This window comes from Ambystoma mexicanum, chromosome 2p (assembly GCF_040938575.1).
Source record: "Ambystoma mexicanum isolate Mex_15411 chromosome 2p, UKY_AmexF1_1, whole genome shotgun sequence".
NCBI lineage: Eukaryota > Metazoa > Chordata > Amphibia > Caudata > Ambystomatidae > Ambystoma > Ambystoma mexicanum.
Window position 1 is genome coordinate 115,928,692 of NC_090923.1, and position 23,579 is coordinate 115,952,270.

A 23,579-nucleotide genomic window follows, 5' to 3' on the forward strand; every position below is an offset into this window, starting at 1 on the left:
AACCTTCGAACACGCCCCTTCTGGGCCTCCTGGTCCTTGTCACTTCGGGGCTTAGACTCTGCTGTACTACCAACATGGCCGCTACACTGAGCGCTGCCTACCAGTCTTCACGTTCATTGCCGCACACACGATAAATTAGCCACACCCCCGCGCTTCCGCGCGTCTCAACGCTACTGTTAGCTGTGGTTAGAAGTGTGCTCCGAAGTTCGCCCTTCGGAACTTTGCCATTTCCTAGTTCCCAGAACCCTGCTTCATTCTATCCTCTCTCATTCTACCTACCCCTCTCTGGGAATCCGTGCACCGCCTCCCAGTGCTTGCTTCCTTACTCATTCCTGGATTTCCTGGAGTTCAATATCGATCCCGGACAAAAAGTGAATGAACGTTGGAAGCCGAAGACGGCAGAGCGGGCTTGTACAAGACCTAAACCATAAGGAAGAAAACTTCTGCCATGTCGGCTCCACATCTATACCATCCTTGAACTCTCCTGGACAGAACAATCTAGTAATTTTACAGGCCTTTCTATCGCCATCCAAGAAGAACACCTACCACATTCTGGCACTAGTGGACTGTGGGGCCATGGGAATATTCATAGACCAAGAATGGGTCCTTAAACACCATATTCCCTACGAATCCCGGAATGTCATGCAACCTGTAGAAGCAATTGATGGGAGACCCCTTTCTTCCGGACCAATAACCCTCCAGACTAAGGAAATCGAGCTAGCAATAAACCATCATCGAGAAAAGATAAGGTTTGACATTATAAAATCCGCCCATTACCCATTGGTTTTGGGAATGCCCTGGCTACAACAACACAATCCATATATCAATTGGGCAGCAGGTTCCTTGTTCCTGGGTTCCGAACATTGTATCTCTCACTGCCTATCCTTGGACCCCGCTCCGGCACCAGCGGGAGACCCTTCAACAAACCACCTAGCTCTACTCTCGGTCTCAAACATCATCCAGGTTCCTAAAGTTTATCAGGAATTCTCTGATGCGTTTTCTTCTGCTATTGTTCAAGCCTTACCTCCTCATAGACCAGAAGACTGTGCTATTGAAACCGAACCTTCAGCTGCGATTCCCTTTGGGAGGATGTTCATTTTAACAGAACCCGAGAAAAAGGCCCTCTGTGAATACCTAGATACTAACCTTGTGTCATGACCCATAGAACCTTCCCTTTCTGGACCTCCTGGTCCTTATCGCGCCGGGGCTTGTATTCCTTGTTACTCCCAACATGGCCGCAACAAGCGACTTGCCTCACACCAGCTTTCACGTCGGACACGGCACGTCCTATAAATTGGCCATGGCCCCGCGCGTCTCACCGCTATCACTAGGTAGTGACTTGACGTGTGTGTGCTGGTTTCCTTCCTCCTTCCTTCTCCCTTTCCCTCTATTCGATTCCTGGAATCCCCATTCTTAGCGACCGCTACCTACTTTCCTGGACATCCTGGAACAGCGGCCTTCCCGAAACTCTGAACGCGCTCTGCAGCCGGACGAGACTCGAGCGAGTCTATACAAGACACGATCCGTCCACAAGAGGAATCCTCCCGCGGAACAGAGCGATCCCAGGTGAGACGGGGAAGATTTACGACACCTTGAAAATGGCACCATACGACCATTTGGAGATCAAAATTGGGCAACACAAGATGAAAGACTTGGTCACAGTCGTAACTCCGTCTGTTAGGAAATTAGGAGGTTGTCTCCACTAATAGACTGAGTGAACAAGGTCCTCTGGACGCAGGCTAACCGGCCAATAAAATTAAAACAGAGAACCAACTATGTCAGGTTAAATGGCACATGCCACATGGTTGAGCAGCATCCAACAACATTGAGTTCCATTTTCAGTACAATCAAGTACCAGACATTACTGTAATTGGTGTAGGACAACAAACTGGTGATGGTAACTCCTCTCCATTCCTGAAAATCAACCTTCCTTCCAGTTCCAAGTTGCATTCCACACTGGAAGGAAATACCCTGAAATGTTATACCAATTCACAATTTGAAAACACAAGTCCCATGATAAAAAGTGATGAAAAACCAGCTCAGAGCTTGGTCGATATTCAGAAAAAGGGTGAACAGCTGTTCCTCCCCATTCAGTTAAATGAGGGGAGGGAGCCAGTTCTCGCCAGAGTATGCCTGAATAATGGAAAAAGCTTCATCAGCGAAGCGTTGTTCAGGAAACTCCCAAAAGATCAGACCATTTCTACATTTAAATTTGTTGATAAGTGGGAATTGGGCCTGGAAACTCCCAATTTCAAACATCTCCTGTCTAGCAGGTACATGCTAAAAATGTCCATTGGTGATAAAAGCATAGTACTATTTGTACTATGGCCTACGACATTTGATAAATTGTATCCAATTATTACCGAATGCGGCGGCCAGAGGAACCATATGTCACCAATTCTGAGACAGCTGCATTGGCTTCCAATTGCGAAGCAGATTCTGTTTAAATCAATGTGCCTCGTTCATCGAGCCTTCTTCAAGTCTGTAGCGGAGTATCTTCAGGAAAAATGTGTCCACTATGTTCATGCTCGCCCTGTCCGGTCTCAGACAGCTCTGTTATTATCAGTACCCCTTTTTCGACGCTCACGTATTGGTGGCTGTGCCTTCTCGGTAGTAGCCGCAAGGGCCTGGAATCAGCTGCCCTGGGCTCTTCGTGCTACAACCAACCATTTGGCCTTTCGACGTTCTCTGAAGACTTTTCTTTTCTAAGTGGTCTTTCTGTAATTACTACTTCACCTCAACTGCTCTAGCGCCAAGATGCCCTCGGGCGTATGTGCGCTGTATAAATACACATAACATAACAGAGCATAATTGTTGGGTCGTGCAAGATGTCCCCTCTGCATTCTACTTAGGAAGTGACATTCTCAATCGGTTCGCAATTAATTTGGACCTCATGAATTACAAAGCCTGGTTCCGATTTGGGGGTAACCCCATGGTCTTTGATGATCCTGAAAAGGCATTTTGGTCAGATCAATTGCTACTGTATGCAGTTGAAATTCAAATTGGAGAGGAGGTCACCATCCCAGAACGGACCCAACAATTCCCAATCTCCCTGAAAATCAAAAAAGAGGACAGAAACTCCACAACCCGGACGCATATGTACATTTAAATCATCATCTCCACAGTAGGGGTTGGGTTTGAACCCGACACAGTTAGTGGACTTAACACATAATACCATTCCAATAGGGGTGGATGACAGCGACCCTAGGAGTATCACTCTAGGCGCAGACACCTTTATTGAAATGGCGGTTGATGACCAGCATTTCTCCATGGACTTAAGGTATGAAATCTTAGGCACAATCCCCAATGACTGCTATGACTGTGACTATGACATACCGCCAGAAAAGATCTTCACTCGGCAATGTTGCTGGAGCGAAACTGCCCTTCCAGAAGGCACAGTGGTGTAGGACCCGTGTAAACTTCTTAGGACATGAAATCACCCTTGAGGGTCTCTGTCCCCAGGAGAAAAAAGTGGAAGCACTACTAAAACTGAAAGACCCCACAACTCTGCGTGAAAGGAGCCTTTTTGGACTGACTGACTACAGTAGGAGGTTCATTGAGGATTACGCAGACTTCACGAGACCCCTGGTCCATTTGTTAAAGGGGGTGGTCAAGTGGGAGTGGGGTCCAGAACAAGCCAAGGCAGTGAAACAACTAAAGAGAAGCCTCTCACAAGTGCCTTGTCTAGCTTACCCCTGTCAAAAACCAGCAGTTCTTCTTGGAAACAGAGTTCTCAAATACATGATTAATAGCAGTATTATACCAAAAGCATGACCAGTCATCTATGTAAGGGTACACTGGAATGGACTGCTTGTGCAGGTGGGCGGCCACCACAGCTAGGACCTTTGTGAATAACCTGTGGGCTGACGCAAAGTCGAATTGGTAGTGCTTGTTTCCCAATTTGAATCTGAGGTCTTTTTTGTGGTGGCAACATTGAAATATGAAAGTATGCATCTTTCATGTCCAATGTTGCCATGTAATCTCCTATTTTCAATAGTGGGATGACTTTCTGCAGCGTTGCCATCATTAATTTTTGAGGTTTGACATACTTGTTTGCAGGCCGAAGGTCCAGCACTGGGCGCATTGTTAGATCTTTCTTTGGAACAAAGAAGTGTATTGAATAAATACCTTGATTTTGTTCCATGAAGGGCACCAGCTCAATGGTTCTTTTCTGTACCAAGAAGAGAGTTCACGTCCAAGCCTGCCCGCCTGCGGCATCTGACAACTCGGCCGAACTCTTTAAAATCTGCAAGGACGCCCATTGAAAGGTGACTTTGTATAAGCGGACAAGAAGAGAGAATGTGGCGCCCCTCGACATCCAGGGTACCAACAAAGCGGGGGAATCGAATGTAGCTCCTGCAAAGGGGCAGTGAACTCAGATTTAAAATGTTGTCTGAAATAACGGTGGGAAACAATCAATGACCTGTATCGACAGTGTGCTTATGTGGTTTGTTTGTCTCAAAATCAATAAAATGTATTATCAAAAAAAACATTCTGCAAGGAACTGGCCAATCCTGCTGCAGCCTCTACTTCTCATGTGCCCTCCCAGGCCCTCTGCATGGGTCTGGCTTCTCATTTCATCTCTAAAACTCAGGACATCCTGTCCTCTCTCTCTCTTCCTCTCCCCTCCTCCCTCTACTCCCTGCTCTTCCTCTGGCCCTTCTTCGGCCACCTCTCCTCCCTCCTTCCTTCTCTGCCTTTCCCCCGTTCTCCTCAGACAAGGTTTCTAGACTAGTCCGATCTATGAAGGTCTCGTCAAAACAGGTTCACCCCTGTTCCTCCAAAATCATCAAGGACCACATTGCATTGACACCCTGGCTCCTGCTCTGGCTGACTTCTGCAACCACTCTTTCGCCACTGGAGTCTTCCCTTGCCGCCTGACTCACTCCCTTGTGTACACTCTTCTTAAGAAACCCTCTGCCGACCCGTCCTGCCCGGCTAACTATCGCCCAATCTCCATCACTCCTTTCCTGGGCAAACTCCTGGAAAAGCGGCCCATCTCCCAGCTTAATCTTCACACTGAATCTGTTGGTTGTCTCCATGACCATCAGTCTGGCCTCAGAGCTGCCAGAAGCACGGAAACTGCTCTCCTTAACATCCGTTAAGACCTGCTCTCCAACCTTGATTCCAACACCCCCTGTGTCCTCATCTTACTTGATCTCTCTTCTGCCTTTGACATGGTCAACAATGCCATCCTGCTCAACCGTCTCCGTGGGTATCACCGGTCAGGCCCTGCCCTGGCTGACTTCTTTCCTCCCTGATCGACCCTCCCAGGTTCAACATGGGTCCTTCCTCTCCTCGATCTCTATATCTACCTGTGGTGTTCCCCAGGGGTCTAACCTCTCTCCCTGGCTGTTCAACTAATGCCTGGCACTTCTTGCCCACTGCATTGCCGCTCTCTGCCCCAACTTTCAGTGCTATGCCACGCAGCTCATTCTCAGGCTCCCTTCAGCCCCATCATCTCCTTCTCTCATCTCCGACTGTCTGCTATCCAGGAGTGGTGTGCCGCCAATGATCTCTGCCTTAATGCCAGTAAGATTCTTCTCATCAGTACACCCGTTCACTCCTTTCCTGTCGCTCTCTGGCCGGCTTCTCTTGGCCCTCTTCCTGCTCCCACCTGTGAGGCTAAAAACCTCTGGTTCATCTTTGACTCCACACTCTCCTTCTCTCCTCACATCTCTGATGTCGCTAAGAAGTCACACTACCAGCTGCACCTCCTCAGAGGTATTGTTCCTTTCCTCTCCTTCCCCCAGAAGTTCACTGTCTCCAGGGTTCTGGTGTTCTCTAGGCTCTCTCTTTCTAAATCTGCCTGCCTCTACTCTCCCCACTCTGCAACTCATCCAAAACAGGACTGCAAGACTGGTCCTTGGCCTCAAGCCCAGGGATCGTATCTCTCCTGGACTGAAATTTCTGCACTGGCTCCCAGTGGCTGCAAGGATTAAGTTCAAAACCATCTGCATTGTCCACAAGGCCTTCCGGGGCCTCAATACCTTCAACTCTCTCTTCCTAAATATCTTCCTTCTCTAGCTCTTCGCTCATCTGCCTTCAACTCCCTCGGGGTCAGTCGCTTCTCCAAGCAACGGGTTGGTGGTAGATCACTTTATTCAGCTGGGTTCTCCCTCTGGAACAGCCTCCCTGCCTCTCTGAAAATTGAGGAGAACTATCTCTGGTTTTCGGAAGCACCTCAAGACCTTTGTCTTTGCTTCTGCTTTCTCTCCTCCTCTCCCCTGCTGAACTCCTGGCTGAAGCTGCACGGGCCACCTGGCTACCCTCTGTTCTCTGGCCCAGGTTCCCTCCCCGCCAGTTTCACGCCTGCACTGCCCCCCTGGCAACCCTAGCACTTCGGGGTTGTTTCTGTATCCCTACAGCCCCCTACCAGCACTTGACACCTGATGTCTGCACTTACCCTTGCACTTGCACTTGCACTTGCCACCAGCTGGTCGCACTTCTTATTATTGCTCTTATTGTTTTTATTTATTTACTGTTTATCCTATGTACTGCACTTCACCTCTCCCTTCCCCCTCGCACTTTTCCCTTTCCCCCCTCCCCTGCACTTGCGCGATCACGATTTCACTTGGCCTAGTAAGATCGTTGTCTCTGTCTTCCCTATGTTCCCCTCCCTTGCCTTGTCAGGCCTTGAAACACTTGTGTATAGGTGCATTACAAATGCCATATCATATCATATCCTTTTACCTGTTGGAGTTCGCATTTCAAATTATTGAACGCAGACTTTGGTACGAGTAAATGGTGCAGATCTCCAGTGAAGCCAGAATAGAAATGCATCAGTGGTTTCATCATGTGGAGTCCTAGAAAGGGAGAGCAATCTTTGGGAGCTCCTCCGATGTGATAGTCGTATAGGGTGCTAGTAGGACAAGCTGAGGAGCCCTGTGCAGGACTACGACAACTGGAGGACTTGAGTAGCTCAAGTATCACAAATTGTCTGGAACTACTAGGTGGCTAGTATACTGTGTGACGAATCTAGCACTATCATCAAAGATTCTCTGGAGGGAAGCTTCCCTTACGAGACCAGGGAAAGGCAGAAGCAACCTGACTCTGACCGTGGGGGCGGCTATCTGTAGGAGGACCACATAGGGTAAGACAAGCTCCAGAGAAACAGAAGACTACTAGATCAAAATAGTCTTGCAGTTACAATTCCCAATGACACATATATGCCTCTGTAAAAGACATACATGGCTTATTGTGGTATAGATGAAGAAATCACCTTACTACAGTCAAACACCTTATTTACCTTCAGCCCCCTTTTCAGTACTAAAACAATGAACAGGAAAGGAGTAATGAAGATGACCAGAAGCGGTAAGCCAACGCTGCGTTCTAGTCTTTGCAAAGTGTTTCACTGTCCCAAGAAGGTTAAAGTGGACAAAGCTGAGAGAACACCACAGCGAAGTGAGAGGCAAAGGCTGGCTCTGTCGGTGACTTGTTCGGACGCCGGTCAGTACGCTGAGAACAAGCAGATCGTCAGAAGCAGCGGTGAGGCTGACACGAATGGCATGCAGGAGAGGTCAACCGAAGGAAGCAGAGGAGGGCAAAGCAAAAGCTCACTGGCTCAGGGGAAGCACGCTGAGTTAGCGAACTGAAGAAGATGGAGAGGGGAAGACACAAGGAATACCGAAGCTGCTCAGTAAGCCTAGAGAAAGCGAACGGGTTACCGGAGAGCGTGTTGGTGAATGTCATGTCATATTAAGTAATACACTTGAAGAGGTTCATGCAGATGCAAGCAATATTAGAAAAGGGTTGGTGACCAAACGTTTCAAAACAGTAATTTCTGTGAGTGCAAACAGTGCCGAAAAAGGGTTGGGGCCACATATCTGAAAAAAGAAGTGAAAGCAGACACTAACTATAATGAAACAGGGTCAGTGACCCAATATTTAGAAAATATTGTTTTGTGGATAGCTAAGAAAATAGTTGGAGAATGGAAAGGCCCTGGTAGGTTAGTGAACCAGGCTAATAGTGAGCTGGCACTCAAACCCCCAGGAGAAGTGAACTTTGTGAAACAGTAACATCCTGGCAGGAGAGTACACCTTGAGAGGTGAACTTTGTGAAATTGTGTGACATCCTGGCAGGAGAGTAAACCAGGAGAAGTGAACTTTGTGAAACGGTGTAACATCCTGGCAGGAGAGTAAACAAAAAGTGGCAAAGGACGTGGACCTGAAGTTGGGAAAAGTGTCAAACCAATACATTCAAGAAGAATTATACCTCTTTTTGGAATCAGTGGGAAAGGAGAAAATACCCTGGCAGGAGAGTACACCAGTGACAATCCGAGCAGAAGGGTAGAGTGATAACCCCAGAAAGTAAGTGGAAAATACAGAGTGTGACAAACTGGGACAATTAAAAAGAATTGTATATTTAAAGGGAGATGCAAGCGAAGCCCAACCCCCTTGAAATTGTGAAGTAAAGAGCACCATATGTGTAAAGAAAAAGCATGGAAGAATTCATATAATTGAGAATCCTTAAAGTAAAGCATTGAAGGTTGAAAGAATACAAGGCAAAGGAGGAAAAAACGTGAAGGCTTAATGAAAGGTAGAGAAGCTCAAGGGAGAAGTCGTTCTCATTGAACTTGTAAAGGAAAAGCCTTTAAAGGGGAAGGGAAACATGGGAAAGGAGCTCCACTTTTGTTAAATAGTGAAACTTTGTGGAACTTTATCCAGAGGCACCGGATAGATACAGAAGGATAAGAAGAAACATAGGGGTAGGGAGGATCACTTTGCCCGTTGGAACTTTTTCTTTCTTTTCTGCACCTTTAACTTTATATTTTTGAACTCTGAAAGAAGGCTACAAATGCATAGTCTATAGAAATTCCTTTGTGCCCATTATATTACGTTTAGAGTGTAAGGGTCAGATTAGGGGTTTTGGACATAGTACGCTCTTTTGTTTAACATCCTAACGCAGACGTTCCTTAGTTTTGGTGAGGCAGGGAAACCCTCCTATTGTTTTGAGAAATAAATGTCTACAGCAAACAACAAACATGCCACTGTGTCTAAGTCTAACTCTTGATTCCTTACAGCTGTCAAAGCACAGACTCCGCAAGCAGTGAAATACTGTGTACTACTCATAATGGACAAGGTCTCAGCGGGGAGATATAGCAATCGCCTCAGAAGCACAAGATCTCTCCTCCTAGCAACACTCCCTATGAAAAAACTTCTCAGCGAAAGCAGAATAACTTCCAGGTAGACTGGAATTTGAGGTAAATGAGAGATGCCAGAGATTTGCAGCTGCACAGGAAAGTCGTCCAGAAGCTGATGGCCATTTAGGGACCATGTTCATCCCCTGTCCCCTCCCTGTTGCCCTGTGGGTGGTTTGAAACAGTATTTGCTTCCTGTATAAGTGCCTAACAAGTGTACAATAAATAAACAAATGCATTTGTTTCAAACCTGAATCATCAGTTGGAGAGATTTTTCCATTTGAGGCCAGATCCAATGGCCACGGATGCGTTCCTCTAGCAGTAGGGGCCAGAAATGGTGTACGCCTTCCCACGCCATGGGACTCCATTTTGGTCATCATAAGCTTGGTTTGTGGGGCTCCTCGAGTTTGAAGCAAGGCCACCGTACTCCTGCCACAGATATGCCGCATACTGTAGGACCCAGTGAGGAATCTTTACTCCGTGTTGTTGGACGGGTCACTCGCACCAGTTGCATGGATGATTACTGGCTTAGATGGGTGTAGTCAGGAATTTCAGTGCAAGATGGAAGTTTCATATGTGGCTTATGGGCTCGAGACACAGCAAAGTCATACAAAGCGACTTGAAATAGCTCGAGTAGCTGGTGTGTAGAAAGGGGCCGGGTCCTGTTACTGTAGATTATCTAATTTCCTATCAGGGTTGGCTACAGAGGGCAGAGCATAAAGGGAAGTTAATGTATTCAGTTTAGCTATTTCAGCAGGGTATGCACTAGTAAATAGTGCAGCTATTGGTGAGCAACACCATATCAATAGGTTACTAAAAAAGGTAGCTGGCCTGTAAGGCCTCTGGTCGCTAAATACTAAACATTGTGAGTTGTGAACAAAGCCCTTTATCTTTTCCTAAGGTGGCCTAATAACAACTGTCTTTCCAGAAAAGCACTGCAGCCAAGCTGACCATGCTTCTATGTGATCTCTTTTTAAAAAGTTTCTAACGTGAGGGCCACAATTCAACAAGTAGGAGTTTAACTGGAAGTAGTCACCTTCCACATTTCAAAAATAATGTAGATGGGGATCACGACGGCTTCATACCTGGCTTTTCCTGATCAGTCTAAATTTAGTGTGGTGCGATGCCTCAAATGTTATCAGACAACGACTTAAAGCGAGTGGACAAACTCTATTTTTACTGTCAACTGATATTGAATTATCGATGTAGAATATCACTAACCTGGGCAGACTGCGGTCCGCAACGGAAGCAACTGGCAGAAAATGGAAAATCCCCCGTGGGAATCTTGCTCCCTCTCTCCCTGTGAAGAATACCAGGGAGGAGGAAGGCAAGACCCCCAGGGAAACCCACCTGGGGGAAAAAACCCTGGGTGGCTGGAACTCTTCGGACTGGACGGTAGAAGTCTGGACTGTTCCCTCTAGACGAACTGGAACGCGAAGAGGATCGAAGACCTTACAAAGGAATCAAGACAGGACAGGTAAGTGCCAGCAAGAAAGGCTGCGAGGAAAGGAGAGAACTGAGTATAGGAGATGTGACGTACAAGGAATTTAGAATGGGGTCCTTAATGGAGTCTGGATATTCTCGGAGATGTCCAGAAGTAAAAGGAGTCTGTTCCGGTTTGTTGGAGCTGTCATGCTAAAGCGAACAGGAATGGAGAGTGAAGTGTGAGTCACGGCGGGAGAGAGAGAGCTGGATGGGAAGTATAGTTTTGTTGTACTCACTGACAAGGGTGGAACTCCCAACACAAAACTAATGGTGTATGTGGAATACGGCCAGAGTAACTGCCTGTGGGTATGAGATGCAGAGAGAAGGCAGAAGTTAGTAATAAGAAGGTAAGAGAGTCTGAAGTATCAGAATGCGGATATCCTAGATGCAAACTTACGGAGCATCGGTAAAGGCAGTAGCGGCGCGTAAGCTAGCTACACTTCCTTCCTTATCAGGAGTCACGTGAACAGGTACGGGTACGTCAGATGTACGTAAAACAACTAGACCGTTGTCTTCTACCTGAAGAACCGTCGCTTTGGGAGCCTGCATGAATACATTATGAGCCTTCTTCCTATTCTCCTACTCTGCCACCATGACCAACGTTGGTAATGTGTAACATTTACTTGTTATCAAACCCTATAAAGCGGACTCTTGTGCTACCCTAGCAAGATTGGTCAGATGGGGCCTGAAGCAACCAGGGATACATACAGGAGGTTTTGGAACCCATTCAGCCTTCCGAGCAAGCACCAGATTGGAGGATATTATGGCAGCAGATTGGTCTAGAGAATCAGTGTTCAAGAACTTCTACTTTAAACTAATCGACCACATAGCTTCTCTGGGAATAAGTAAGCATTTAACACTCATAATATGAGCCTCCGACCTGGCCATAGAATACAAATTTGCCCATAGAATACAAACTTGCATTAAGGAAAATCATGATTTAAATACAGGCACAGAGGCAAAGTATTATCCCATGCAAGCAACCTGCTAATGAAGCATTGAACGGCGGAGTTTTTCTCAGCTAAGGGAGAATATTCACATGGTTTTGACAGGGCTACATACAATATTCTTTGCTTCTGCAAATAAAGATTGCTAGAGAATACTGTTAAAGGTTGATTAGAATATGCTAGGAGTTTGCATATGAATTCTGCGACTGTTTGAAGATCAATTACGGAACACAATAGAAGAGGGATTTACTCGCCCCAATACTTTCAGGAACGGAAACAAAAGTAGCATGGAGGATTAAGGCGGATTGGATTACGATAGCAGTTCATCAGAATTGTTGATAATGTTAGACACTGGTAGAAAGAGAAACTGTTGAATCTTCAAAGAAGAGAGCGAAAGTTCCAGTTTAAGGACATTGTAGATGTTGCTGGATTGTGATTGGATGGATTGTGATTGGATATTGACTGACATGATATATCTTTCACTAAGACTACTCCTTTCCCTAGGGACTGGTAGTTTAAGAGTTTTGTTTTTTGTCTATATATGCTGTTATCCGACATTAAAGATGGAGAAGCATAATGCATCACCTCTGTGTCTTTAACAGAATCATGAGTTTCCTTAATGTTAGTGTGGAAAATCTGTATTTGTAACTGTATCTGTAACATTGCTGAGAGCCCCTTATTTTATGTCTTATTGTCATGAATAAGTGCCAGGAGGTTAGCTCAGGGGCAAAGCGCGTGTGCTGACTGGAAGACAACATCGAGCAGCATGGTTTAAAACGTGGTACCACGCTTAGAGGTTGGACTCCGGCCTGAGGTGCAATATAAGAACCGAACTTTTCATTTTTTTTTTTTTTATAAGAGGCGCTCATGCTCTACTCCAATCAAAACTAAAACTGCAAGGACACCATAAAAACGGCAAGTTTCATGAGAACTAATTAACATTTAGCAAAATAATAGGACAGCTGTGGTTAAAAATATCTAAAATGAAATAATAAAGTTCTGCTGAAACGGTCAACCAGTGGCAATGTAATAGTCTCTCATGGACAACTGTAATAGGATGCGGTCAGCCAATGACAGTCTGTTAACCCCTGAAGGACCTAAACGAGAGTCTGTGCAGGCCTAAAAGTTAGAAAAGCAGGGCATATTTTAACATGAACGTTAGTGCGGGATCGGATTATCTTGCTAAAGATGTAACCCATTCTGCTCAGGTTCTTATGCCGTCCCATACCGTGTGTGGTGGGGCAATATACTGTGGCTCTTGTTAACTTCGGCCATGTAGAGGTAATTAAATGACCAGGTTTCTGGTTGAAGGGCCCCAACTGGGGATTTCTAATTTCATGGCACCTCAATGGCCCTTTGAAGCGACCCCATGAACGCTGTAGCCCGTTCAGTAACCCCGCTGCTACAGTCGCCCAGGGTTCACGCTCTGTAATGAGAACATGGCACCCTTGATCCACCTAGGCCGTTTCTCTGTTGTTGGACTTGCGTCACCGCGCTGGAGCTATCCCCAGATGCTTTGCATCTGCTCATTTCCCTCGCTCTTGTCTCCCCTCGAGCACTTGCGCAAGTTCAAAAGTACGGGCCCCAGTCTCTGGATCAGGCGCGAATTAAGCCACTTCCTCGGTTGGACTCAAACGCTAAATTGGAAGCAGACCTCGGCGGCCACCTTCCCTTGCAAGACACGGCGGGCAGGGGTGGTGACCGCGAGGACACGCCCCCGAACAAGAGGGGAAAGGTTCAGGCAAGCAAAGAAACCTCGCACATTTGTTGAATCTGCCCCCAGAAGGTTTACACCTCAAGGGTCACCCAGCAGGCTTCGATGTTTACCCAAAGAGCGCCATAATCCTTTCAACATCCTCAAAACAGGCCAAACACGTTTCACATTCTTTTTATCGCAGGATCCTCCGAGTTAACTAAACAGCAGCGCGTGGTCAAAGGAGCATTTGTAGGGCCAACCTTCAACCATATGCCGTGCGGTACTAGCTGCATATGAGCACTACGTGCAACCCTCCCGCCCCCTGCCCTGCTTATGGGTAGGGCAACATGGAAGCAGCTCGGAAGGCTTTCCAAAGAAGTCTGCCAGCAGGTCTACACATTCATATGCAGGCAGTATGACCTGGCACCCCATGTGTGAGCTGTCGAAACAAAATTCAGCTTAAACACGAATGTCAGCAAATCAAGGCAAGGTAATTTCTAACCCTATCGTGATTTATTTTTGAAATGTGACATGTCAAACTAGCATGCTCAACCCCCAAACGGTGTTGTTGTGCATGCAAGGAGTCTGGTCAGCGCATATTTGCGCCAATGTTCAGCCCCTCCTGAAATACCGCTGGTCACCTTTGGGAATAAGGTGACTGGCACATTTCTAAAAATAGCGCAACCTCCGACTCTTACTGCTGTACTTTTTTTTAGAATGTGCCTTCGTGAAAAACCAATCTAACAAAGTGATCACAATTTGATTTGATCAGATGACCCTGCAAACACGCCCAAGCTTGCTATTTTAACCACAAGCTTAAAAATACATCACTCATTTCGAAGGTAGACTAGAGGGGGTTGGTGTGTAGGGGCTCTGTCTGCAATGAAGAAGTTAGTTTGTTATTTAGGCTTCATACTGTATGCCGATAAGACAGCTCGGTGAGTTGCGCGCCTGCATCAAATATTTGGGTTCGCGCTTCAGTCAGAGTTTGAATCCCAGCAAGTCCAACACAGCCTTTCATCCTTCCAAAATCGAAAAATGGACTGCCATTAAACAGGATTAATAATAACACCTAGATTACAGCCCATAGAAGCAGGAGAAATCCTGCATGAAGTGCTTTATAACAAAACGGACATTATTATAATTCCTGAGTATTTGTTCCCCTCTTCTTAACATGATTATTTTCTAAGACTATTTATGGTGGCAAAGAACTTGGAAACTGCCCCGTAGCACAAACTGGTAGCCCAATGCATAAAACCACGTCATCATATATTTAGGAAACTACATGGTAGAAATAATCTGGGAACAATACCTTTTATAGTAATCCTGGCACCTTATGGCTCGTAGTCTAGAGCTTTCACATTCTGTGAGGTTACAGCCATCTAGCCAATAGGACCAGGAACTCTACTTGTGCAGCTTAAAAGGTTCAGGAAGAACTGTTCAAGCATGCCCCTAACATGTGGTCCAGACACTGCGCCTATTTTGCACTGCATGCCTTGACCTCACACTGCGCTTATGAATGGGGCAAGGCTTGTAAACCTTCCGATTTGTAAAACCCAGTAGTAGTTTCGGAACGACCAATGCATTCACAAATCATTTCCTGTGGCAGAGTACCTCTTTCTAATGATCAGTATCGTGTCCAGGGAGTGACCTGGGATGCCACGTGCTACCCTGGAATCTGACTGGCCACCCCATGCGTCACCCCATTATCCTAAACTATGATCATTAAACTTTAAACACAGGAATGGAAGACACTAATGTGGGTAGTGTGAGAAACCTGAGGGTATTCTCACTCCTAAAACCCCTGGATCCTCTTCTCGGGTGGTCAGGGAAAGGCAATCGCTCTTGGATCCCGACCCTGGGAGTGGGGAAGCGAGGGAGGAGCACCTGGGTGGAGGGTCCTTGGGACCTGGGAGTGGGGTACCCTTAGGAGAGACATGGTACCCCCCTTTTTCTGTTGAGAATTAACCAGATCTTCCCCAACCTTTTTGGGCTACTGTAAAGCTATTGACAGTACTGAGATGAGGAAGAGTTAACTAAGAGGAATGAACACTATACCCTTTCACCACTTTAGTACTGGGACAAGGAAGATGCCCACAAGGAGTTATGAGAGTCAGGCATGTCCCTTTAATTGTGGTCAAGTCTTATTAGAGAGCCACACCAGCAGCCTGTCAAGGGGCTGCAGGTGTATGAAAAGAGGCCAGTGGAGCAGAACAATGAGCAACAGGAAGGCCTGTGTGGGAGAGACCAGCAGGGGGCCTTGCTACAGGAGGCAGCCGTGATGGAACCGGGCGAGTAGCACAGCCAGTAGCCAGTGGGCTGTTTAAGTTGTGCCAGTCTGGGAGCCTCTGTTACAAAGGAGCTGCAGCAGGAGCTGCGAGAGAGCACCAAGAAGGAAGAAGGAAGGACGCCAGCTGCGTCCAGAAAGAAGCATTCTTACTTGCCGACGTGCAGGGAGAGACATGCGGCATGCGAGCAGAGCAGCAGAGGGTGAGTTTCCCAGATTAGGCAGTGAAGGAGAAGCTGAGGGAACTGCTGGAAGGAGTCGCCATAAGCCGGTGAGTGTCGGGGAGGACGCTCGCGCAATGGGGCGGTCCTGCGAATATACACGAAATACTAAAGTGAATAGAACTTTCAAATTAAGCAAAACGAATGCTTATTGAATACCAAGTTGAATGGAACTTTAAAATTCAGCTAAACCAATGTATATGAAATACCAAACAAAATGGAACTTTACAAATAAGCGGCATGAATGCTTATCGAATACTGTATTGAATTAAACCCTAAAATTACATCAAAAGTGTTGAATGGAATAAAAAGCTTCATGGGCCAATTAAATAAAGTAAATAACCCAAATGCCAGTGGAAAACGAATTACAGAAAATGGCATAAGTGTGACAGAGAGTCATAAGGTGGCTGTGAGCAAAATACCCTTAAACTGAACTTTCATGAATGAATGCAGTGTGACAAGGCGGAAGACCGGAAAGGATGAGAGACAAGTGAAGGCAAAGCCAAGGGGCTGATAAGGAACATTGTGAATCCACACATCAAAGCCAAGAGGCTGAGAGTTAGGGATCCTGGTTGCGTGACCAGTCATGGGTGGACCGTTTGGTCTGACAACTGCGCCTCGACCAGTGAGCCCTAAATGTTGAAAACCCAAAGACATTGTGATGATAAAATTAAGTCTTGGAGAAGGGAACCCTGAGATTTGAGGTGCTACAAGCGAGATCTTGAGAACGAAGCATCAACACCTTTTGTTTTCTGTGTCCCATGGTGCTTGGAACTTGTGGAAGGGAACCGTGAGGATTGGTTTTCAAAAAACCAACAAGCATCAGGGCACTTACAAAAACACAAGGACTGATGAAAGACGGGACAAAAACATTAACTAACACATGGGATCATTTACCGAGGGATGGAGGCTGGTGAGGCAGAGAGCACAGCAGGGGGGACACTTATTCAAATAGGAGAGTTTTTAAACGTTTCCGAAACACCAGATAATGTGGTTCCAAGCATATGTGCGTGGGCAGCCAAGTCCAAACTTTCACTGCAAGGATGTCAAAGGATCGACCTGAGCGTCTAGCTCTTTTGCATCTTGGGACAGTCAGATATCCACAGTTACTCGAGCATAGTGATCTTGAGGGGGCGTATGGGATTGCTTGTTCCTTGAGATAGATATGTGCACCTCGATAGATACATTTGTGGATCAGAGAAAGAGCCTTAAAACATATTCTTGTGGGGATTCCAAAATGGTGGCCGGCAGAGGAGGACGCACATAGAGTCTCTCCCTGCCGGGCCGCTCCTAATGAGCACTACAATTAAGCTTTCCGGGTGCATCCCAGCACCGTAACATTAAAAAAATTATGCGCTTCAAGAGTAGGGGTGAGGAGCAACCATACCGCGCCTGACCCCCCGTAAGAAGAAGAAGTGGGAGGAACATCCGTGCACCGCGGGCTGGGCTTCACAGCCGGAGCGGCCACAGAACACGCACTGTATCCCCTGAGCGAGACCCCAACATCACCAGGATAAGCCACAACCACATCGGAGACCGCAGCCGGCCCAAACATGAGCTCTACATTGCACCGTCCCAACCTGCTGCGGGTTAGCACACTATGGTGGTAGACACCACCCTAAGGAGGAGCTGCGGACAACACAGCTGACCGCACCACGGATCCAGCAAGGGTCGGACCGCCGCACAAAGACCGGGCATCCAACACAACGAGGGGAGGACAGCATGCAACATCTCCCTCCAGCCCTCCATGGAATGAACCTACCTCGAACATCTGGATAGGAAGCAGCATTGGAGCAAATCAGCTGCACACACCCGCAGAGCGGGAGGACTATGCAGCGGGACGCAATGGACAGCAGCAGTTGAATGAGGACACAAGGGGCAGCCGGTGAGTGCACGGAGAGTCCCTCTTCCACCCCCCTCATAGAAAGAGTGCAGTACAAGAAAAGTTAAAAGCTGCGACCACACCCACATCAGCGTTAACAGCAATGCAAAGGGCAGGCAGTCCCTCGGCCTCACTCTGAGCACCCACAGAGCCCCCAAGCACATACGGACCATCAAGATCGTGGTGGGCACCTCCAGCTACAAAGTGGGGTTCCCCCCAACAATAAGAGTGGTGCAGGAACAGCCCCCAAATCAACGTGCACAGCAGAGGCAAACAGACACAAGCTACTGGGGGGGCAGAAGATGAAGGCAAGGGGCTGTGGCAAGAGAGGAAGGGGACGCCACAGTGAGCTGAAGGCATGATCCCCTAGAGAAAGAGACATTCCTGACACACCAGGGGATCAATCAAAAGGGGAAGCTGGTAATGTAAACCCCCCCAAAAAAACAAACAGTGAGCAGCACCATATAAACCAGCCACACAGAACAAACCAACATAGCGACAGCCTAAACCAGCAGTGTGTTACACAAGAAAGACACAGATCTTCATGAGGGGAACGGAATTGAAGGGCCGAGCAAGGAGCAGACAACCCTAATAAAACTTACTATAGGGGAATCACCCTCCAAGATTTAAAAAACATCAGGCTCCAACCCCAACATAGACCCTGTTTGATGGAGACAAGGGGCCTAGCCTCTGATCTACCGTCGTACCCAAAGGGAAGTAAACAAAAAGAGACTATCGGAGCACAGGACCACCCTCCAGCAGACAGAGGGCAAGAGCCTGGAAAAGAAAGGGGGAAGCAGAGAGAATCCGATAACGAAGCATTGATGTCCAAATCCAGGACAAAGACTACGACCCCAGCTCAATCCCCCCGCAAAGGAAACAAAACAAGAGCCTAAAGCAGCTGTGGGGCGCAGAAGAACCAAACACATCGGGAAGTGGAAAAGTAACGGAGGAACTGTAAGACCCAGACAAGCAAGAAATGGGGGACAATGTACTGACCAAAGCAGACATGCAGACCTGTTTTAAGGAGCTGCAGAATCAATTCCTGCTTTCCATTCAAGAACAATTACTTACCTTGAAAGAGGACATCAAACAGTCCCTACAGAGCCACCAAGGGGCGCGAGATGTGCTGAAGCACCTCTGCCGATCTCCTACCCAGGGCTGTGTAAAAGGAGTCTGAGCCTGCCCCCCCTTACACTCCCAGGAGAGGAGCACCATCCCCCCAGAGGCTGTCTGAGCCCCCCAGGCACCTTTTGGTGGAAATTTCGAACGTTATCCGAGTCGGTACACCGGAGATCTGTGCCTGCTACGCCGCGGGGGAAGCTGTGTGTGGCCTGTTTCCAGCCTTCTCTCCTCTCTGATGCATCCCAGTGCCTAACTGTCCCGAGGCTTCGGGGGAGAGGGCTCCTGGATCCCGATGGTAACAGCGGCACTGCAGAGGCGGTAGGCTCCTGGAGCTTCATAAAGCACTGATCAGTTGCCGGAGTCGTCAGACCTTATCCCCGCTCGCCTGTGGGGCCGTCCGGTGACTGCAGCTTGGGCGGGCTGTGAGTGTGTCCGGGAGGAGCGGCTGCTGCGAGTGGAAGCGGGTGGCCCTGGAGGCATGGAGCCGAGGAGTCTTGACTGCTGTGGGACTACGACGAGGGCTGCTGGGGCTTGAAGATCCACGTCAGTCTTCTCTAAGGCGGAACCTTGCAGCGCCTGCATCGGCTGCGCTTCCCCCTCCTGGGGTGTGACTTCAGGTGAGGAGGGCCCGGCTGGTGTACAAGGAGTGCTGTGATGCCGAGGGGGGCCGCCCGCCCCCCAGCATTGAAGGTTGGTGGCTGCGAGCGACAGAAAGGCCGGTATCCCGGGAGTTCGTGGCTTGTCTGGGTGGGGGTGCTTTCCCCACTGGTATGGGTGCCAGCTGTGTGGTCAGGAGTCCACCCATGGTTTGGTGAATTAGGGCCCACTGTACCGGGTCCTTTGTGGGTTTGCAGAGCTGCTCACCTGGAAACCCTCCAGCTCATGTCATATCTTGGGTCTGCACTTCAGGCTTCTCGGAGGAACTGGGCCCACGGTGAGCACCGGCCTTCCGCTCCCAGGCCTGCCCACTGATAGCTATTTCTCTCCTGTGGCGGACCTGTCCCTTATGTGGCTGGACCTGGGGCTCTCATCAGTCAGTGGCCCCGGAGGACTAGCCCCTCCCTGGATTTCTGTATTCGGGTATCAGGGGTTCCTGGAGCCACCCCCCCCCCCCCCCGGTAGCCCTTTGGGACTGTGCTCGCTTTGGGCCTGGATGTGGGACTGCTCATTATTTTGCTATCCTGATCTAATCTACCACCTTGCTTACTCTGGCCCTCAGGCCCTCGTCTTACTGTTGCGGGCCCCGCTGTGGCTGGAATCTTCGTGGGCTGAGCCGGCTATGGTGTCATCTTGTGGGTGATTTTGAGTGATATGGGATCCGTCTCCTCTGGAATGCTCCAGTGATTCCTCCCTTCTCTGTCGCATCGCCCACAGGCTCGGACTGCATAGTGCCGCCCAGTTGGTTCTCGAGCCTAGGATCACCTAGCGAGTGCTGAACTCCAGGGAGAGGGTGAAGCAGGTGACCTCGCCTCCTAGGCTAGGCACCCGTACGAGTGCCTCGACTTCCCTTGATTCTATCAGTCTGTATATCTCCCAGCTTTATCTCGGGGGGCCTGCTCTTCAGCAACCCCGTCCCGAGACTTCCCTCGCGTCTCCCCTGGGATTCCCGGGGGCCACCTACATTGGCACCGCCCCTCTCCCTCCTGATTGACTGAGCAAAATCCCTGCAAAAGTTTTGCCACTCCCCCCCGCCACCAGGAGAAAGCCAGAGCATGTAGGCTGTGGGCTAACCAGAAGATATGGATGCCCAATCAATGAGTAGAGGAATGGCACCCCTGTTGGAGGAAATCCGGGGTTTTAGGGCAGATATCAGCAAAAGGTTAGACTCATTGGACAAAAAAGTGGATTCCGTGGATGACTGAGTCCAAGCCCTGAAAGCAAACCAAAATTCGGTCGACCTCTTTGAAACTCAATTTGACATGCGCCTGTCTGAACTAGAGAGAAGGGAGGAGAAAGTAGCCCTCAAGCTGGACGATTTAGAAAACAGGGAGCGGCGCTGTAATCTGAGATTCTTGGGCTTTCCTGAACGAGAAAAAGAGACTCAAGCTGATATCATGAGAATAATTAACGAGGTTGTACGAGAACATTTTGACGAGGAGAACACCAACGAGCATACAATTGACAGAGCCCACAGAGCAGGGGCATCTGCTAGGGGGCCCCGGTCGATTCTGGTGAAATTCCACTACTTTTCCGAAAAGGCCAAGATTCTGGAACTGGCATGGAGGAAGGGGCCGGTTGATTGGGATGGATCCAAAGTCATGATCTATCAAGATGTATCTGCCTTCACACTGGTGCGCCGGTGGCTATGGAGTCCTCCAACGTAGTGGCTTCAGTCTAAAGGCGTGCGATACAGGTGGGGCCACCCATTCTCGCTCTCGTTTGAGGTTGAAGGATATAAATACTCCCTGGTTACAGAGAACGATATACAGAGAGTGTCGCAGGAACTCCTAGGGGACCCCCCCGGGAGATGGAGAGCCAAGGAAAGAGAAGGATGTATTAGAATTGCTTATTGTTAACAAGTTTGTAGAGAGGCAGCGGGACAGAGGCCACAGAAAATACAGAAGGTTGACACCTGCTTCTCCCAAGCAGCCTGTTTCTTGATCCAACCTTGTGTCCTCGCTGCTCTGGAGTGAAGGGGAGGGGTGCTCATTCCAGGGGGATCTCCCTGGGTTGGTAGGGGGGGGGGTCCCCCGGTCCATAGGTATCCAGTGTGGGGCTAGTGTTTATGTTATCACTGTTGCTTTATGGAATGAGGGGTGTGGGGGCAGAGGAAACAGTGGGTCGTGTTTTAAACATTGAGGGGGCTTAGAATGTTGTGGGCTTCTGCTGTTGTGAATCGCCCTGGTGGAGGTGATCTCTGGTGGCCTGGTTGTGCATCAGCTTCAATGGCACAGGTATTCCAGGCACTCGGGGGAAGGGTGGGAGGTTAAGGGGGTCCTTAAATCTGGATAAAAGGTGTTAGCTGTTTGTATCAACCGTTTGATGTCTCTGTTCAATGGGGCTGGATAGGTTTATGGGGGGGACCGCTGGAGTTGCAGCCAGGGGAAAGACCTTGGAGGAGCGTGCGCTCCTAGAGGATCAGGGCTTAGATACTACTATCCCGATGGCTGAACCTAGTTTTTCACTGACCCTGGGCTCCTTGAATACACGTGGTCTCAATTCTCCCCAGAAGAGATCCATGGTGGTGAGGGAGTTTAATAGGTTGAAGCTGGATTTTCTCTTTGTTCAAGAAACCCACTGGGTGAGGGGTGGGGAGCCGTCCTTAAAGGCCAAGTCTATACAGAGTGTTGTACATGCGTCCTGTCAAGCCAAGAAAAGGGGAGTGGAAATTGTGGTCTCTCCGAAGGCGCATTTTACCTTGAAAGCCCAAAACAGAGATCCGGAGGGTCGGTTTATAATGGTCAAGGGGGAAGTGAGGGGCTCCAAGGTGACTCTGGTTTCTATCTATGCCCCAAAACGAAACCCAAGATCGCTTTTGGTTGGACGGAGGGTGCCCTGTTGGTGGGAGGAGATTTTAATATGGTCTTAGACCCAGATCGAGACAGGAAGTCGGACCGGCCCTTTACGGACTCACTGCAACAGAGGCATTTAGCAACTTCTTTCCAGAATACTAATTACGAGCTGGCACTAAGGGATTCCAATGCAGCCGGCGAGGGCCGCGACCCTTTATTTACATTTTTCTCTAGGGCCCATTCATCATACTCTACAATTGATTACATCCTAGTTGATAAGTTACTCTGTGAAAGGATCTCAGAAGTGAGGGTGGAAGGGACTCCGTGGTCCAACCACAACCTGGTTAAGGTACAATTGGGGATCCCGCTGCGTGCCCCGGGCCCCGGGAGATGGACCTGCAATGATCTCCTGCTGAAGGACAAGGAACTGTCACGGTCCCTCCTCGCTTCCATTAAAGAGTTCTTTGAAATCAATGACGATGGGCAAGTGGGGGTAACGGGAGTTTGGGAGGTCTTTAAGGCAACAACCAGGGGGGGTCCTTATAGGAAGGGGGGCAATGAGGAAGCAGGAGAGATGCAAGTAGGAGAGGCTTTTCAGGGACAAGATCGAGGCTATTCAACCAAAGGGCAAACTAATATCCGAGATCCTCCCAGGCAAGGGTGCTGAATTGCAACAATTAAAGGCAAAGCATGCCGCCCTGTTAGTTGGGAAAATGGAGAGGAAATTCTCTTTTCTTAAGCAGAGATACATGGAGAAGGGGGAGAAGGCTGATAAAATTCTAGCCTGGAGGCTTCGGGAGCTTAGGAATAGTAGGAGCGTGTACTCGCTTATCCTTCCGGGCGGGGTGACCTGTAGGGACGACCCTGGGATTGCAGAGCAATTCCGTTTATACTATGAGCACCTTTACAGTTCAGAATACAATGGGGATGGGGCGGACATAGATGGGTTTCTTAATTCCATACCAATCCCCTGCTTTCCCCCCCCCCCGAGAAAGCAGATCCCATGGAGGTACCTGTAACATCCCAGGAAGTGATTGACACTATCAGCACGATGAAGACAGGTACGACTCTGGGGGATGATGGGTTTACGGTTTTCTTCTACAAATAATTTTGCTCAGTACTAGCTCCGTTCATGTCTAAGCTCTTCAACTCAGTCTTAGACACAGGCTGCCTACCGCAATCTATGCTCTCAGCCCGTATTGTAGTCATCCCAAAGGAGGGGAAAGACCCGAAAAGGTGTCAGCCCTACCGGCACATTTTTCTACTTAACATAGATGTGAAGGTCTTGGCTAAGCTGCTGGCCAATAGACTGACCCAACACCTCCTGTCGCTGGTGCATGGAGAT

General features: G+C 48.5%; 1 protein-coding gene across 2 annotated transcripts in view; it reads right to left on the reverse strand.

The window, feature by feature from the left end:
* EEFSEC (eukaryotic elongation factor, selenocysteine-tRNA specific) overlaps positions 1 to 23,579 on the reverse strand; it is a 1,309,919-nt gene that overhangs the window by 1,243,869 nt on the left and 42,471 nt on the right. Inside the window, exon 1 of one of the 2 annotated variants that reach the window (XM_069643360.1) lies at positions 18,908 to 18,982. The exons of the other annotated variant lie outside the window; for it this stretch is intronic. The gene's annotated coding sequence lies outside the window, so the exon portion shown is untranslated. Of the gene's footprint in view, positions 1 to 18,907; positions 18,983 to 23,579 lie in introns of those variants that run through there. 2 annotated transcript variants of the gene reach the window in all.